The sequence below is a fragment of the Mchenga conophoros genome, linkage group LG1, assembly GCF_057382185.1.
Source record: "Mchenga conophoros isolate Kocher_MC1m ecotype Shallow Benthic linkage group LG1, M_conophoros_male_GT1.1, whole genome shotgun sequence".
In the NCBI taxonomy this organism is placed as follows: Eukaryota; Metazoa; Chordata; class Actinopteri; order Cichliformes; family Cichlidae; genus Mchenga; species Mchenga conophoros.
The window spans coordinates 38,655,178-38,673,938 of record NC_140526.1 but is presented as its reverse complement, the minus strand read 5'-3'; the positions used below and the strand labels follow the sequence as shown (position 1 = coordinate 38,673,938).

Here is an 18,761-nt window from a genome sequence, read left to right as displayed (position 1 = left end):
GAGGCACAGAAGCAGTAATCAGTAACTGCAGTTTATCAGATATAGAAGAAAGCAGCTTTCTCTGTTTGCATGTAAACAGCAGTTTCTAAAAAGAAAAGCATGTGCTGTGTAGGACCCACAGGTCCTGACAACTCTGGCTCAGTTTTTTTCTGTAATACGTTAATAAATAAAAGTAAAATATTTGTGGTTTTTTGCACTTTTTATTCACATTTCATTCAACCTTCAATTTGAAGATGTGAAAATTGTATTTGGAAAATGATACATTCGATCATTATGCAAATAATTCTTTGCACCTACAGTGCAAAGAATTATTTGCATAATCACACTAATAATTGATACAAATTCTTCATACAAGACTTAAAAGAATTCAGCCTTCTAGATTAGATTAGATTAGATTAGATTAGATTAGATAGAACTTTATTAATCCCTCGGGTGGGTTCCTCTGGGAAATTCGATTTCCAAAAAAGCACAGCACCGACAGAAGTTACAGAGTTATACACACACACATATATATAAATACAGAGACAATATAAATAAAATATACGAAGGGGATAAATAGAATAAATAGGAATAAAAATAAAAATACAAGTGAATTGCACATTTCAAGTATTGAGTCTATTGCACCGTTGACTATTTACAAAAGTATTGCACAAAAGGTATTGTACAGTGAGGTGAAGAGGCACTACAGCTTAGTTGTTCCCCCCTCCTTTGTCCTCCTGTTTCCCCTCCCTCTCCCCTCCAGAGAGGAGTTAAACAGTTTGATGGCGTGTGGGACAAAGGAGTTTTTAAGTCTGTTAGTTCTTGTCTTTGGGAGAAGCAACCTGTCACTGAACAGACTCTTCTGATTGTTTATGGCCGTGTGCAGAGGATGCCCAGCATTGTCCATAATGTCCATCAGTTTCTTTAATGTCCTTTTCTCTGCCACTGTCACCAGAGTGTCCAGCTTCATGCTGACCACAGAGCCAGCCCTCCTGATCAGTTTCTCCAGCCTGGATGAGTCCTTCTTTGCTGTGCTGCTCCCCCAGCACACCACAGCATAGAAAAGTACTCCAGCAACCACCGACTGGTAAAACATCCTCAGGAGCTTCCTGCAGATGTTAAAAGACCTCAGCCTCCTGAGGAAGTACAGTCGGCTTTGGGCTTTTTTATACAGGTGCTCTGTGTTGCATGACCAGTCCAGTTTATTGTCCACCCACAGCCCGAGGTACTTGTACTTGTTGACCACCTCCACCTCCTCCCCCTCTATCTGAACTGGCAGTGGACCTTCTCTGGACCTCCCGAAGTCCACAACCAGTTCCTTAGTCTTTGAGGTGTTGAGTTGCAGGTGGTTTGTGTGACTCCATGCGACAAAGTTCCTCACCAGACTTCTGTACTCCTCTTCCTGATCATCCCAGATACACCCCATGATGGCTGTGTCGTCTGCAAACTTCTGAATGTGGCATAATTCAGAGTTGTAGCAGAAGTCAGAGGTGTACAGGGTGAAGAGAAGAGGGGACAGCACAGTTCCCTGTGGTGCTCCTGTGCTGCTGACCACTGTGTCAGACGTGATGTCCTTCAGCCTGACGTACTGTGGTCTGTCGGTGAGGTAGTCGGAGATCCAAGCCACCAGGCAGGGGTCCACCTCCATCCTGTTCAGTTTTTCTTGAAGCATACAGGGCCGGATGGTATTAAAGGCACTGGAAAAGTCAAGAAACAGGATCCTGATCGTGCCTTTTCCCCCATCCAGGTGTGAGTGGGCTCTGTGTAGGAGGTACAGGATGGCATCCTCCACTCCGACACCCGCCTTGTATGCAAACTGTAGTGGGTCCTGGGCATGTTGTACCTGTGGTCGGAGGAGGTTGAGGAAGAGCCGCTCTAGAGTCTTCATAAGATGTGACGTCAGTGCCACCGGTCGGAAGTCATTCAGCTCATTGGGCCGGTTCTTTTTGGGGACCGGGACGATGCAGGATGTCTTCCATAGGGCGGGCACTCTCCCCAGTCGCAGACTGAGGTTGAAGACTCGTTGTAGCGGCTCCCCAAGTTCAGCAGCACACGCCTTTAGCATCCTAGGACACACCTTGTCTGGGCCTGCTGCCTTTCTGGGGCGAAGCTTCCTCAGTTGTCTCCTGACCTGATCCACTGTGACACTGGGAGATGTTTGGGAAGAGGGGAGGGGGGGAGATGTCTTGCTGCTGAGAGAGGGATTGGAGGAGGGGGGTGTCATGGTGTCAGGAAGGGGGGGAAGCGAGGGAGGTAGGAGAGTGGGGATTGGACTCTGTAGTGAAGGTGAGGGTGGGGGGGTTGTGGGCTGGTCAAACCTGTTGAAGAAGTTGTTAAGTTCGTTTGCCTTCTCCACAGTCCCCCCCACTGTGCTTTTCTTGGTGTTGTGGCCTGTTTCTATACAAACAAAGAGTTCTATAATCCAGTTTATAATTATCCCAGTAAGAAAAAAAAGTACAGTTCATTGGAAATGTAAGACCACGATTGGAGAACAATTACAAAAAATTAATTGCTAAATGTTCAAGAATAATATTGACCAGGATGTTCAGAGTTAAAGGACAGTTAATCACAGAATAACCACAGGAAGCAGACTTCTGACGAAACATTGATTTTGTCGATTGAGTTTGTCCTGAGCAGACCTCAAACTGATCAATGATTGAAGGCTGAAAACAGGAGGGAGCTTCTGTCACTGCAGCATTAACGTGTCCTGGACACAAACAGCATCATGTGACTCACCATATTATCTGAAGCCAGCAGAGGTCTCATGACATCAGAGTGCAATGAGCACACATTCAGAAAAGCCTGATGTGCAGTAAATAATAACACACCAGGAAAGGTCTGGTCTGTAGGTTAATGTTTTATCTTTGCTCTCATTAGTCTTCTAGCAAACAGTGGATTCAATTTGGTGCCTCAACGACGCAATTTCCCAGTGGGATGAGCGTTTTGAACAAAATACCATACAACATTATTTCGAATTAGAATTATGAATGATGTAACTGAAAAGCTAGTACAAAGAATGGTATTTCCTCTACTGCCCACTGGAGGCTGGCTCCAACAGTGTTTAGTGTGTTTAGCTCAATAGCAATGCTAAAATGCTGTGGCCTCTATAACTAATAACTGTGCAGTGGGTGTTTGTTTTAATTGTTTTTTATAATAATACTAAAGCCCAACCAATTGATTATTGGCTAATAGTAACTGCTTCCTGAACTACATCAGAGTTTAATGGGCTTTTCTCCAGGTCATGAGTGTTGATGTGTAGTTTTCCCACCAGAGGGCACTCTGTAACTTCCCTGTTAGCATCACGTGTTGGGAATGCCACAAACAGAACAACCATCTGTACCAAGCAGAGCTGGTAGATAACCCTTTACTTGAGTACTCAAATCACCTTCTACAACATTGACCCATACATATGCTGAAGTGCTTTCTGTTTATAATTCACACTCCAGTGAATGCCCGAGGTTTTTTTTGGCACACAGACTGAACTACCAGCCTTCCAGTTACCCTTGGCTCTTTCTGTGGTGGCTAATCTTCCTGTGTAAATTAACCAGGCATGGATTTTGAGCCGTCTTGAAATAGGTATGATGGGCTTAGGCAGCCACGGTGTGACATACTAAATCCATCATGCTGAATCCCATCAAAGGGGAAAAACCAAAACAAAAAGGACTTGCTCACACCGAGAGGACAGCAGAGGCTGTCTGACTGTTTGCATGTTTTTGTTGCGCCTTGGAAGGGCGCTCTGTGCTCCTATTAGTCAGCACCGTGAACATCTTGTTGAAATTGTCATGAGTGAGAGAATTATCTGGATTGGCTGTTAGAAGCTGTTGTCAATCATGAAAGAAAATGCATAATAAAATGAGTTTTGACAGTGCAAAGTCTGACTTTCTAAGATACTGAGTGTGTAACGAACACTGACCGTATAACCCAACTAACCTTTGCCCTTCAGGCTGAATTAGAGCACAGCCTCTGAAGGTCTAGATCCGATGCACTCCTGAAGTTCATGAAGATTCAAAAGCTCTCTGATGTTGAAGGTGAGTTGCAACGTGTGAGTCTTGAAATGTAACCGTTAGGACCTTAATCCATCCTGATTTCAGAGGGACGCCTAGAATGCAACTCCGGATTCAATTCAGATTCCTTCAATTCCTCTGGCAGAACGAGGCTCAGCGCGGGGGAGCTGCAGTGACCAGTTAGGGGCGACGGTTAAGAGAAGAGACGGGACAAGCTTCCAGAATCTGGTATTCCCAGGCAGTCTCCCAACCAAGAACTAACCACACCTGACCTGCTGAGCTTCCAAGGTTGGATGAGGGCAGTTTGGCTGACCATGAGTTTGGTGAAATTCTGACTTGTGTTCGTGCAGTACATTAGTTTTGAACGATGGTGTGTCCATCATCTGTGTACCTTAGACATCACGTGGCTCATTCAAAGGCTGTAATGCTGCTGTCCTCTCATATCATCACTGAGTAATGAGCTCAGGCCCTGTTAAGGTGAAGGACAGGACTGCACAGAGGGTTAACACTGGCAGCATGTATGTTTGTGTTCTGCACCCTGGAAAGTTGTGATTTGTGAAAATAAACCGTTTAAGTGTAACACCATTCCCATTGATTTAACTCATTGGCAAGATTGAACTTTAAATGAAGCTAAACTGGCAAATCATTCCCAGCTCACACAAACACAACAGTGCTGCTACATTTAAAATGAATTTCTTTGGGATCCAAAGCATCTGGGAGCTCTGGGACTATTTTATTTGAAGTCAAAGCTCAGTTTAGCAGACCACAAAGGCAGGAAAAAGCAGCCAAAATGTAAAATAAAGCTGCTGCAAATAGACAATAAACAACCAATGGGAATCCCACACTGACCATGAGGAGGTCGTGTTTTCTCTCTTGCTGGTGAAAGACTCTAACTGATCACAGAATGCCATAAAGCGAAACCATCGGTATGTAAATTGACCACAAAGACAAAACGGCCAAAAACAGAGATGAAGCAGTTGCAAAGGGACAATAAATGACCAGAAGGGAACACACAGTGGTTACAAAGAGGTGCAACTATAAATGGAACAGGACCACATAGGGCTAAAACACCTGCACAGAGCCACAGACGACATTACGGAGCCAAACGCAGCCCAAAGGAGATGCACCAAGAGATCAACAATGAATCTGATCATCAGGTTGTTTAAATACTGGAATTCAACTCTGGTCTCATGTTATTGTGGCGTGCTGCTTTTGCTTACTCATTGCATTGGCACTGCACCATCAGCGTTGAGTTTTATTCGGTCCGCACATGAAACTTCTCCCCGCACTGTTCCAGATATATTCAGTATGTGACATGGAACGTGGAATACATCAAACTGTCTACGGTGCACGAAAACCCTGTGGTGTTTCTCCACTTTGGAGCTTATATTAAAGTGAGCGGGTTCTTTAGAAGTGCCACTTAAAAGAAAAAACAACCTTTTCCACATGCAACGAAAAGATTAAAAGTGGAAAATCCTCGATTTTCGATTCAGAGCTAGATGGTATGATGTGTGGAAGCTTTTCTGTCAACAATAAAATATCTTTAAAGGAGGAAGTGTGGACTATCTAAGCGATGGAGCTACATTAACAGTGCCAGCTGTATCTGTTTTTGGTCCCCTGTGAAAAACCCTGAATAGTCTCTACTGTGCCAACTGAGTTTGAATGTTAGCGGAAAACTTTGCAGACTATAATGTTGAAGCCTGAAGAACTGTGAACGGACTGGATCTGAGATCTGACTAATTAATCGCAGACTAGCCGTTCTGTGTGCATACTTTGTGTTATCGGCCATTTTATTCTAAATGGGGCAATAAATTAAAGAGAAATATAAAGAATCTAGTGACTGAGACTCGTTAGGAAAATGTTTGCTGTGGTCATAAATCATTTTCTTAGAGATCTCTGCACAATCTGCCTTTCTCTTTTCAGCTGTAGAAGTCTCCCCCTGCTGGCCATTAGAAAGAACGTAGTTTTAGCTCACTTCCACCTTCCATCCTTTGTTTATATTTAGTCTATAGCTGCAGCACTTGGGATAGAAGTTTGTTATGTTTCCAGAGGGTGTAGAAGTATTTGGAAGTAGTATGAAAGTAATTACATTTTGATAGATGTATAGGTAGGCCTGCTCCAGAGGACATCGGAAAGTTGCTCAGAAATAGCAGGCGAGTGTACAACAGCGGAGGGGCTCTAAAAGAGTCTTAATAAAACCTCTGACCTGCTGTACTGTCCAGAAGCGGACTTTGTGGATATGACTATGCAGTGTGGAGGCGGCTGGAGCACGGCAAAACAAACACGAGCGCTCTTGTGTGTGAATGTGTGCATGATTCTGTACTCTGCGAGTCAATTGTCATATTATTTATGCAGTCCATGTGGGTGGGCAGTGCAGAGCCAGAGGGCACAGCATGTTTACACTGAAAGAGATGGAGAGAGATTCTCTGCTGTGCTATCAAACACGGATCATCTGCTTCTGAATTTCAAGTAGCCGAGCAGCTGTTGTCCTTTAACTATTTCTCTTATTGTTACTCTTTATTTTTAACATTGGTTTCCCTCCAAACAGAGTACAGAATTTAACTGAATTGTGAGCGAATCCAGTGCCGAGTATTGGAAACTTTTCTGACCCCAGTGATACCAGTGAATAAATCATTCCCACTGATAGCAGACTGATAGAGTGACTCAGTCTTTTTGCATTTTTTTTTTTTGCCGTGTGGACGCAGCAGACGGATGCTTGCTCTGAAGACCGCAGCAGACCTCCAGTAGACCCTGAATTTGAAGCAACCACTTCAAAGGCGGCAACATTTCCAGTTTACAGCACACTTTTGTGCCGCGTTCTCCACCCACACTCACGACCCACGATGAGTGCATGGAAAATTTTGATGGTGACGGTAAACATTTACAGTTTCTGTGCTTTCTGGAGCTATACCAGCTATCTATTAAAAAGTACATAAAAATTCTACAGAGTTCATCCTCTTCTGCAAGTGAGAAGGAGGAGGGGGGAGGTGCAAGTAGGAGACGCAACTCCTCAGCCACTCCAAAGACACCCACAATCCACCAGATTCTTTCTCTGCTTCTCTGAGGAAGCGCAGACCTATTTCTCCTCACCTTTCTGTCCCTCCTGTTGTTTATCTGCTAGCAGCCTTCAATAAGACCCCCCCTCCCTGGGCCAGTAAACCTGACCTGTGGCCCCATAACAAGGAGAGAAGTGTTGATGTTAAGTTGTCAAATCATCCGAAGGACAGTTACCCACCATACACGATCCACAGCCAGAGGGCAGGAGGCATTAACAAAAAGTGTATTTTTTTTGGAGTAAACTGTGAAAAAAGATGTTGCTGACCTGCAGACCTCGCTTTGTAAAAACCAGATTTTATCTCAGAGGAGCAATAATGTTTCACATTGCACTGCTTCATTTTCTCTCTTTTTCTTTCTCTAATATAAAAAAGAAAGACACAGACTGCAGTGGTTTAAGGCTAAGACTGATAGCTGTGCTACTGTTGGCTGGTGAGTACTGTGCAAAAGTTTTGAGTCACCCCTCATTTCTTTATATTTTGGTAGAAAAATGGAAAAGAAGTACAGTAACTTATTGAACGGAAATGCAGCATAATGAGCCTGACAGTCAGTGTTTCGTATGTCTCAGCCAAGCTTTCTTATCCTTTCTTTAAGTCATCTTCAGGAATAGTCCAAGTCCAAACCGCTTCTTTAAATGTTGGGCGGCTTTAATCTCGTCCTCAGTCGAGATGATCCCGACTGCTGAGGTCCCGGCTCTATAGGGACGCCAATCCGTGATTAATAGTTTTCCATTGTATGTTTTTCTACCCAGGTGTGTTTGCAATCACTGAGACAAATGAAGCTGTTTCCAGTTAGACGTTATCCTGATGTTTATTCTCTGCATCCATAATTCCAACAGTTTCGATAAGTTCCAAACACCACTGGCTGAAGTGCAACCACGACCCACGGCAGAACCTCCACCATGTTTTAGACTCTCACTATTATCCGGGGGAACACCAAGGCGTTCCCAGGCCAGCCGAGAGATATAATCTCTCCAGCGTGTCCTGGGTCTGCCCTGGGGCCTCCTCCCGGTGGGACATGCCTTGTCAGATGCCCGAACCACCTCAGCTGGCTCCTTTCGATGTGGAGGAGCAGTGGCTCTACTCTGAGCTCCTCCCGGATGGCTGAACTTCTCATCCTATCTCTAAGGGAGAGGCCAGCCACCCTTCGGAGGAAGCACATTTCCGCCGCTTGTATTTGCGATCTCGTTCTTTCGGTCACTACCCACAGCTTGTGACCATAGGTGAGGGTAGGGGCGTAGACCGACCAGTAAATTGAGAGCTTTGCTTTTACACTCAGCTCTCTCTTCACCACAACAGACTGCTACAGCATCCGTATCACTGCAGCCGCTGCACCAATCCGTCTGTCAATCTCCCACTCCCTTCTCCCATCACTTGTGAACAAGACCCCGAGATACTTAAACTCCTCCACTTGGGTGCCTGTCGTGGTGGTAACCCCCGAACCAACTGGTGGACACCACATCACGCTGAAGGAGTCCTAACGGGCTTGGTTAGCCTGTGGGACTCCGGAGGCAGCTGATAGGTACCGACAGGCCAAGCGGAGTGCGACGCGGGCGGTGGCGGAGGCAAAAACTCGGGTGTGGGAGGAGTTCGGGGAGGCCATGGAAAAAGACTTTCAGACTGCCTCGAAGAGATTCTGGCAAACCGTCAGACGACTCAGGAGGGGAAAGCGGTGTTCTACCTGCAATGTGTATAGTGCGGGAGGAGTGCTGCTGACTTCGACTGAGAGAATTGTCAGGCGCTGGAAGGAATACTTCGAGGACCTCCTCAATCCCACTGGCACATCTTCCGTGGCAGAAGCAGAGTCTGGGGACGAAGGGGATGACCCGCCAATCTCTGGGGGCGAGGTCACTGAGGCAGTTAAAAAACTCCTTGGTGGCAGAGCTCCTGGGGTGGACGAGGTCCGAGTTCCTGAAGGCTCTGGATGTTGTAGATCTGTCTTGGTTGACACGTCTCTGCAATGTTGCGTGGAGATCAGGGACAGTACCCCTGGACTGGCGGACTAGGGTGGTGTTCCCCATCTATAAGAAAGGGGACCAGAGGGTGTGTTCCAAGTACAGGGGAAACACACTCCTCAGCCCCCTGGGAAAGTCTATGCCAGGGTGCTGGAGAGGAGCGTTCGTCCGCTAGTCGAACCTTGGATACAGGAGGAACAATGCGGTTTTCGTCCTGGTCGTGGAACACTGGACCAGCTCTTTATCCTCTCGAGGATACTCGAGGGCACATGAGAGTTTGCCCAACCAGTCTACATGTGTTTTGTGGACTTGGAGACGGGATTCAACTGTGTCCCTCTGGGGGTCCTGTGGGGGGTGCTCCGGGAGTATGGGGTGTCTAGCCCATTGCTAATGGCCATTCAGTCCTTATACGACCGTTGCAAGAGCTTGGTCTGCATAGCCGGCAATAAGTCGGACTCGTTCCTGGTGGGTCAGCCAGGGCTGCCCTTTGTCACCAATTCGGTTCATAATTTTTATGGACAGAATTTCTAGGCGTAGCCAAGTGGCGGAGGGCTTTCACTTCGGTGGTCTCAGGATCTCATCTCTGGTTTTTGCAGATGATGTGGTCCTATTGGCTTCATCAGGTGATGGCCTCCACCTCGCCTTGGAACGGTTCGCAGCCGAGTGTGAAGCGGTGGGAATGAGAAATCAGCACCTCCAAATCTGAGGCCATAGTCCTAAGCCGGAAAAGGGTGGATTGCCCACTCCAGATCGGGCGAGACCCTGCCCCAAGTGGAGGAGTTTAAATATTTTGGTCTGCACAACCCAAAATGTGATGTCCATATATGTGGACGGAAGGTCCTAGGAGGTTAAGAATGGCTTCTTGACAACCAAGACCGTTTCTCACAAGCCACCAGTGAACGGTATGTGGATCAACTGCAGGGCGATACGCATTTGTCAGTTCCTGCATGAGAACTTGGCTGGATTTTTTTCTCCGCTGTCTGCCAAATCAAATATGTACAGCTACCGGCTGTGGCAATCCTTTGTGACAAGGGAGCAACCGAGAGTAGCTTATTCTTCTTAAGGTCGTTACTGTTCATCTGCTCTAGCTTTTTTTTGAGGCCTGTCTCTTCTTTCTTCTTCCTTTGTCCTTCACTTGCCTGGTTCCTAAAATGCTCAAGGGCACACTGTACACCATACTGAGATGTGGTGTGTTAATAGCTCTCTGCTAATCACCTTGTTGGTGCAAAAATACTTTTATTTATTTTCAGTAATTAGTTACTGATTACTTTTTTCAAGTAACTTGACCAACACTGGTGGACAATATATGTCTGTTACTTTATTTGGAATTTTTTTAAATGGGTTTGTTTTTAGAGGTAACAGTTTTTAAATTTGTTTTTCATATAGAAGCTAGAAAAGTTACTCTAATGTAACTATGCTAAAGAATGAACATGTGAACTGAAATAAAAATGTATACCGTGCACTATCAAAAGCAAAACAAAAGTACCAAATATATAGGAAGTGTATTTAGAGTTGGAGTGTGCAGCCATAGAAATGGCTTTAATTCCAAAACAGATGATGCAAATTTTTGATTCGTTGACTTAAAATTCACTGTGGTGGTCCACAGAGGCATAATCACTATATTTGTGTTAGTGTCCAAAAACATGTGGATAGAAGAAGAATAAAAACACAATAATTCTCCTTGAAGCTACATTCCCAATCCAACAGTATTACTCATTTTGTTCTTTTTTATTAGTTTTTGAACAACATCGGAGTTCCACTGCACAGAGGAGGAAGCTACTGTGTGTCAGGCTTTAATGCATCACAGCTACATATTAGTAGACTTACTTACTTAGACTTAGATCCTCCCGCGCTGATTGGCACATCGGGTGAGAATGGAATGCCATCGAACTCGGTATATCGCTGCAGTTGTTGCTTCATCCCATGACAGTTCGACAGAACGTAAATCTTCAAGGAAAGTCCTCCTCCATGTTATTTTGGGTCTTCCTCGCCGTCTCTTTCCATTCTTTGGGTTCCACAGAACCGCGACACGGGCAGGTCTCTGGTCCGGTAGCCGAAGGATGTGACCGGCAAATCTGAACCGATGCTTGGTGACTTGGACATGGAGCGGCTCTACTCCTGCACGGCGATATACTTCTTCATTGGTAACGCGATCCCGATATGTGATCTTAAGCAGCTGTCGAAGACGTTGTTGGAAGATGTCAAGATGGCGGTTGATCTTTGCAGTTGATTTCCAAGTCTCCGCTGCATACAGTGCCGTCGGTATAACAATGTTCTTCAGGAGCCGCACCTTGGTTGATAAAGGCAGTGCGGTGGTCATTCATATAGGTCGTAGTCGTTGAAAGGCTGCCCATGCTTTCCCAATTCTGCACTTAACGTCATGCTCCACGTCCCCGTCACTGCTAAAAGTGCAACCCAGGTACATGAACCTGTCCACCTCTTCTAGCTGCTGCTGCTGCTTCACAGTCACCACTGTGTTTGATGGTGTAGCGTAACCAACTCGCATAATCTTCAACTTCTCACCACTGATCCTGAGTCCTATCGGTGCTGCTTTGCTTTCCAGAGATGAGGTTGTTTTCTGAAGAGCCTGGAGTGTTGGTGCAAGTAAGGCTATATCGTCCGCAAAGTCCAAATCTGTGAACTGCTGCAGGGGATCACGTCCGGCGATGCCCATCGTGTTTGGTCCAATTGCTCGGCGCATGACATGGTCAATGGCGATGTTGAAGAGGAATGGCGATAGGACGCAGCCTTGTCGCACACCAGTATCGATGTTAAAATATTCCGTGATGCTGTTGTCTGTTCGGACGCAACAACTAGAGTTGCAGTACAATGCTTGGAATGCGGTAACGAAGCGGTCGGGTACTCCGTAAGACTTGATGATTTTCCAGAGCGTGTCTCGATTAAGGCTATCAAAAGCCTTTTTAACCCTCTGGGGTCGCCGGACACGCTGGCGCGTCAAAATCACATGACCAATTTAAGACGGCACAGCTACAAGATGCAGCGCATCAGAGTCTCCATTTCAACTTGGCTCAAAAGTGCGGACTTCAAACTATATACCAGTTTTTGAATTGTGTCGATGGGCCACGTAAAACCAGACTTATGATAAAAAATACACGCGATGTTTTTTTCTGAACAAAACAGTGGTGTTCACAGCGGGAAGAACGGTAAAAACTGCGTTTTCTACAGAGAGCGCTAGCAAACACTCTCCGCTTGCCAGTGAAAAAAGAAAAAACACCCCTTCCCTATTGGTGTTAGAGTTTACCATGTCAGCCAATCAAAAAAATTATATGGCAACATGCGGCATTTGGTTGTTTAGGGAGAAGGGGAAGTTTTTAGGAGTGACACCCAACGGAAAGCGGGCGAGCGAAAGACAGAGAGAGAGAGAGAGAGAGTTTTCATATGTGAGACATTAGTGACGTTTAGCGTGTTTGGAGGCTATAGTTAGTGTGTTGTGTAGTTATTGTCTTGCATTGTGTGTCAGTTAGACTGCTGAATTTCATATTTGCTCTAAAAAAGCCGTCAAAGGCAGATTCCAGTGTAAACGCTGTTCCCACATGGAAAACTGGACTGATGCACCCCCTGCTGTCAGACCTGTAGGGTTTAGGCCTTTGGTGTTCTCCTCTGTCTTATACTGAACACAAACTACATTTTTTGGACTGGCACAAATAATTTGTGTGCCTTCTTATTTGATGCAGCACACCTGATTGTTCTGTAAATAGATTTAAATGGTTATGTAAAAAACACCTGAGGCCTTGGCTGCATTTTTAGGTAAATAGTACCATATAACTTTGTTGTTTGAAAAACTTGTGCATAATTTTTAGAAATGTACAATTTCTATTTGCATTTCAAGTTATGAAAATGATTCGTTAAACATGTTTGTGGGTTTTACAGTAAAAAATATAACCTTTTTCTACTCGGATTTTGAATTTTTTGTCTGAATTTAGATCAACTGCGCTAATATAGTATACCAAAATGAAAAAATAACTCAAATCTCAGATATTTAAGGTTGTGCTGAAAATAATGATACCAAACAAGGCAAAAAAAACATATTTTAAAGGTGAAATATAGAGGTAAAATCAAAAGTAGTCAAAAATGGCCAATTATACCCCGGACCCCAGAGGGTTAAAGTCAACGAAGTTCACGCATAGCCTTTGCTGGAATTCGAGGCTCTGCTCAATAATTGATCTCAGCGTGAATATTTGTCCAATGCAGGACCTTCCACTTCTAAAACCCGCCTGCTCCTCGCGTAGCTGTTCGTCCACCGTATTAGTAGACTAAGATTTATTTTTAAGTTATATTAACTGATAATTAAAGATGATATCTGTGTGTGTAGCAGTGAAAAAAATGTCCCCTCGTAAGCTCCTGAAATGCTAAAGGAAGCAGGTAGATTGCTCAGAGCTGTGTTCACAGTTTACATAGCAGGCAGTTGTTCCAGACGTTCCAGACACTCCTGTACAAAGTTGAGTTTCCCCGTGTGTGAGCTGTTTCCGGAGAAGAAATAAGAGCCGTAGTCGGTTCCCAGCCTCCCCGCCGATCCACTCTGTTGATCTGCATCCTTAATGAAGCATAAATAATAATAAATAAATAAATCTTTATTTATATAGCACCTTTCAAGACAGAATCACAAAGTGCTGCACATAAGATTACAAGTCATAAAAAGATTTAAAAAGAGAAAATAAAACGGGCATAACATTAACCAAAAGCAGTTTTAAAAAGGTAAGAGTTGTTTTTTAAAAACAGCTACTGAGTCCACAGTTCTTAATGCGTGGGGGAGAGAGTTCCACAGTCTTGGGGCCACAGTGACAAAAGCTCTATCACCCTTAGTCCTCCTTTTAGTATTTTTTATAGCAAGTAAGCCCTGATCAGATGACCTCAGAGACATGCTAGGGACATAGGGCTGTAGCAGATCAAAGATGTAGGCTGGTGCCAGTCCGTGCACAGCTCTGTAGGTCAAGCAAACCTATCAGCAGAGCTTGGTTAGCTCAGGTATGCAGCGTGCTCAGACTGGTTCTTGGCATGCTCCTCCTCAACACTGTAGGTCTGTATACACTGTAATTATAGAGCACTCCCTCCTTTATGGTGCTTTTGTTATCATAGCGCTTACCTTCATGCCTGCAGGCACAGAAAAACAAAAGATGACCCAGGATGAATTTACTCGAATAACATTTGGCAAACTATAAAACAAAAAGTAAATCGCTGTCTGTTGATTGCAGGTCTAGTTCTTTAAGGGAATGTGTGCCTGGATTATGCAAGTCACGGCCGGAGTAAATGAAAAGAAAAGCCAAGTTTCCTGCTTGGTTATACATTAAACTAGTTGAAGGTCTGAACCTAATCTTCAGTGTCGAGCGGTATCACAGAGTTGTGTGTGAATAAAATACTAAATCATTTTCCTCAGTGAGCAACAGCGCAGTGTTGGTGTAACCTTCACTGTCATTTACCGCAGTAATACTGCAGGGCAAAAGTGATAGTACTGACTGATCCAAGTGTTACCCACACCAAAGTTTTGCGTGACCATGTCGACTTACAGCCTCGACTCAAAGCTGAGTTAGCCAGAGTTCTGCCTAAGATGGGCCAGATATAATGTGCGTTAAGACATTTGAGCCACTGTGCAGATGTGGCCCAGGATATAATCCTTGCAACACAAGTCAAGCACTTCACTTCATTGGCAGGTAAATAAACCTTTAGGTACATTGTAATCTGCACGCATGACCTTCAGCTATAAGGACATAATGAAGGTTAGTTGCTTTATGTAGACTTCTTGCAGGCTTTCAGTCAGGTTACTGAGTGATATTTGTAAAGCTTTACACTTTGATTCTGTACCTTTACGGTTATCACTTGAGGTCGGTGTGATTGTTATCAGCACATCCTTTACATCCTAGAAATAGTGAGTTGGACCTGTAGTGGATTAGACTGGTTTGCCCTTTATTTGGCCCAATCATCTGGACATAGCTAATAGACACTTGCTCGTGTCATTTAACATGCTAATTTCTCTTGCTTTATAAGGACACATAGACTAGAAATCTAAGTCTCTTAACTCAATCCAAAGCCATGAGATACTCTATGGCAGGGTTGTCCAACTCGAGTCCTCGAGAGCTACCGTCCTGCAGCTTTTAGATGCATCCCTACTGCAACACAGCTGAATGAAATGGTTGGATGCCATCACATTTGGCAAAGCTGTTGTGTGTCACAACAAGGATGCATCTAAAAGCTGCAGGGTGGTAGCTCTTGAGGACTGGAGTTAGGGTATGTGACTTTTGGCTTTTGCACATTCTAATCCCAGGTCGTGGCAGTTGGCTAAAAAAAAGGTCTACCAAAAAACAAAAAAACCTCCAAAAACAATTAACTTATCTTACAACTGTTAGTTTAGCTTCTGGTACAGTTATCTAGTACATGTATGAAATGTCATGTGTTTCCTGGACTGGATAAGAGATGCAGTCTTATTCTGTTCTAGCTGGGTTTTTAGTCTGATTATGGTCCAACAGCAGGTGTGGCAGGTGTATTCAGGCTATGCAAAAAGCCCACCCTGTGAAAAACTGAGCCTCACGTCTTTTGAATTCCACAGGTTTTTTTTAAAGCTTCTTCTCCGACAAAGCTTCTCTCTTGTGTTCTTGACAGCAAGTAAGGCGACACCGCTTCTTTCCCTCTGTCATTTCTCCTCTTTCTACCTTTCTCTCTCTCTGAAGGAGCTCAACTCTTTTCTTGCAAAAGCCAGAGGAGGACAGCAGGGAGAGGTGGGGGCTGAAATCAGAGCCATTGCCTTGGAGGTGGAGGAGATTTATAGCGTGTTTGTGCAGGAAGAGGAGGAGGAGCAGTGGGAGGAGAGCAGGCAGAGTGAAGGAAAGGAGGGCACGAAGCAGTGACAGAGGGCGAAGAACTGGGACAAAAGTCTGTCGAGAGAGAAAAGAACTCTGGAGTTTATTGTTGGAGCTTTGAAAGAGGAGGATTAGAAGGAGGGAATGAGGAGGGCTTGACTCACTCTATGCAGCTGAATTTGGATTTGCAGCCACATGTGCAGGAGAGGAAAAACGCAGGTACGGCGACAGGGTAAAGGTCGCTTCTGCTCTTTCTGCGTGTGTGTTTTAAAGGTTTTATACTGGCTTGTTTCTGCATCGTCCGTCTGCTTTGTTTATGTATTCAATTCAAGAAATTATATGACGTACAGGACACTGTGAAGCGTTACAGGAGTGAAATAACCAACATGCAGTGCTGTTAGCAAAGATTTAAACCCATCTGTGTCCGGTCCCATTGTCGTTCAGCTTCTTCTCCTCAGGTTTCTGCCTTTGTGTCCAGAGCTGTGTTTTCACAGACAAAATGCATTTACTCGTTTGTCTTTGGGATGTTATTATAAGGCACCTTATAATACACCTGCTCAGAGTACTGTAGGTGGAGGAGGATTTCATTACATTCAGACATGCTGTGTGATCTTGCCTCTGCTGGTTTCACCCGTCCTTGTGGATGTTTTTGATTTACTTTGTCCTGGGTATTCACATTTGTCACTTACAGTTCTGCCCTGCAGTACAATGAAGCTGAACGTAATATAGTTGGAGAGTGTGCAACGCTCAAAAGTGACATTCAGAAACTCTGCAGTGACATTTATTTCTTAAAAGGGTAGCCCTGTTTCTAAGGATAGGTTTCATTTCTCTGTAGTATTTGTCTGTCCACCGTAAACAGATTTGCTTTGATCTCTCTTAACTCTGAGCAACACGTGCAGCTTTCTGTGGCCTTTGTCTCAAATGCTGTGTTATAGAAACTATTCCTACACCCATTCTTTTTCTCTATATATGGTTAACCATGCACCCTCGCAAAGATTTATGTGTGAATAGTTATTAAGTTATTCAACTTCTTTACATCCACCATCACGACAGTGATTAGCTGAGCTGAGGGTTAGGGGTAGCTTTACCTTACTCTGTAGAATTTTCCAGTATACGTCGATCCCAAATTGTAAACTCAAGAACAATAAGGCCACAGATGCATATTGGAGACTTGGTCTGAGTTATGTTATAGTCTCTGTTTGTTTTGGACTGTTTGTTTAGCACGTGGTGCATTTGTTAAACATGTCTCCCAGTAAGTTTATTCAAGCACTATGCAGGTTGGTTGTATTTACTGGAGTATTTAAATTGGAAATGTATTTTCATTATGAAATAAGCGTGGATTGCAGAGTTTAATGGATGTAGAATAATGGCACCATTGATCTACAGCTTTGAAGCTTCAGATGTCACTGGGTGTGAAATCTCATGGAAGAATAAAGGCTTCATAATGCAAAGAAAACAGAAAGAAGATGGGTTGAAGAGTGGGGCGTGACTTGTTGCTCGACTTTTTGACTCTTTGCTAATTTATTTGGCAGTTTGTTACTTTAAAATTAACATTTTTTAAAAGGAAATCTAATCTTACTTAGCATGTAACATGCTCTGCAGGACTACATGACAAATCTAAGAACCCAACAGTATGTAAAATATGTTCAGTTAAGTGTACTGCAGATTGCCACAATTCTAAAATTCTGCATCAATGAGAGGAGCTAAGTAATAATCAACAGTATGAAAAATGTAAATTAAAGTTCATTTATGTTTTAAACTTACAGGTCAGGAAGAAAAATTAGAGATATATTAGAAAAATAAAAGGCTGAATAATTCTTCCACCACAGCAATAAATCACGCTAAAGAGTTTTCTGGTATGAAGGATTGGAGTAAAACTCTTCAGTACTTTGAGTAATTTCTGACATGAACCTCCCAGGGATAATGTCGAGGCTCCAAAACTACTTGCACTGATTGGCAAAGGTTCACAGTTTGATTGAGGATTGGGGTCATTACCAATGATGGTGAGAACTCTTTATATTAGCAATAATTAAGACACATAGTTGTATTTGAAAAAATAATGTCTATAGCCGTTTTTTAAAGTGTAAAATGAAAATTGTGGCTCAGCTCATCTGAAAGAGCGAGACAAAGACACAGAAAGAGAGACAATGTATCATTGTCAGTTCCAGCTCTTGTCTGTGGGAGTACAGGGAAATGAAATGAAAAAGGTCGTTCCTGGTCACAAACTCACTAATCCCATCTCAGCTTACTCTGATACATCACAAAGAAACACTCTTGACCTGACAGAGCAGTCAGCACACTGACAGTACAGCTGATTAAATCCTGACCAAATGGAATCAAAGGAAAATCAATGGGGAATGAGCAGTACCTTACTCAGGCATGATTACGGGATCTCTGTAAATTATTAATAACAATAACAAAAGTAAGGAGAAGAAATGTTCACAAAGGACAAAGTGTCTGCTCTGAACTGACATTAAATTTGCTGTGCTAATTTGTTAAATGACATGAAACGGAAAATAGAACTGAGGCTGATGGGAATGCTGGATGGAGTGGAGCATGAGGAGGGCTCTGAGAAAAGCTCGGGGAGCGAGAGTTTCTTCATTTCATCTTCTGGCTTCAGGATAGCACCAACTTTTCATGGCATCAGCATGTCGAGATTTTTCTCTAGAACCAACAACGACAACCTTATTTGCTAAAAGAAGAACGGGCATGTGTTCACTGAAGTTTATTTTGACAGTCAATAAATACTAAATAATGAAAGTATTACACGTGGAATCGATATTGAAACTTCATGAACGTAATGTTGTTTATCCTTTGCAGCAGCTGGCTGAGTGGACAAACATGGGCTAATGGTCTCCTCCTTCCTGGTTTTTGTTGAGCTAGAGCAAAAAGAAAAGACATTGATGTGTGTCATCATGTGTATCAACACAAAATTATAGAATGAAAGTTTTCAGAAAA

At 43.7% G+C, this 18,761-nt stretch overlaps 1 protein-coding gene across 3 annotated transcripts in view; it reads left to right on the top strand.

Annotated features, from left to right (window-relative positions):
• large2 (LARGE xylosyl- and glucuronyltransferase 2) overlaps positions 1-18,761 on the top strand; it is a 140,294-nt gene that overhangs the window by 81,616 nt on the left and 39,917 nt on the right. Inside the window, exon 1 of one of the 3 annotated variants that reach the window (XM_085277533.1) lies at positions 15,822-16,022. The exons of the other annotated variants lie outside the window; for them this stretch is intronic. The gene's annotated coding sequence lies outside the window, so the exon portion shown is untranslated. Of the gene's footprint in view, positions 1-15,821; positions 16,023-18,761 lie in introns of those variants that run through there. 3 annotated transcript variants of the gene reach the window in all.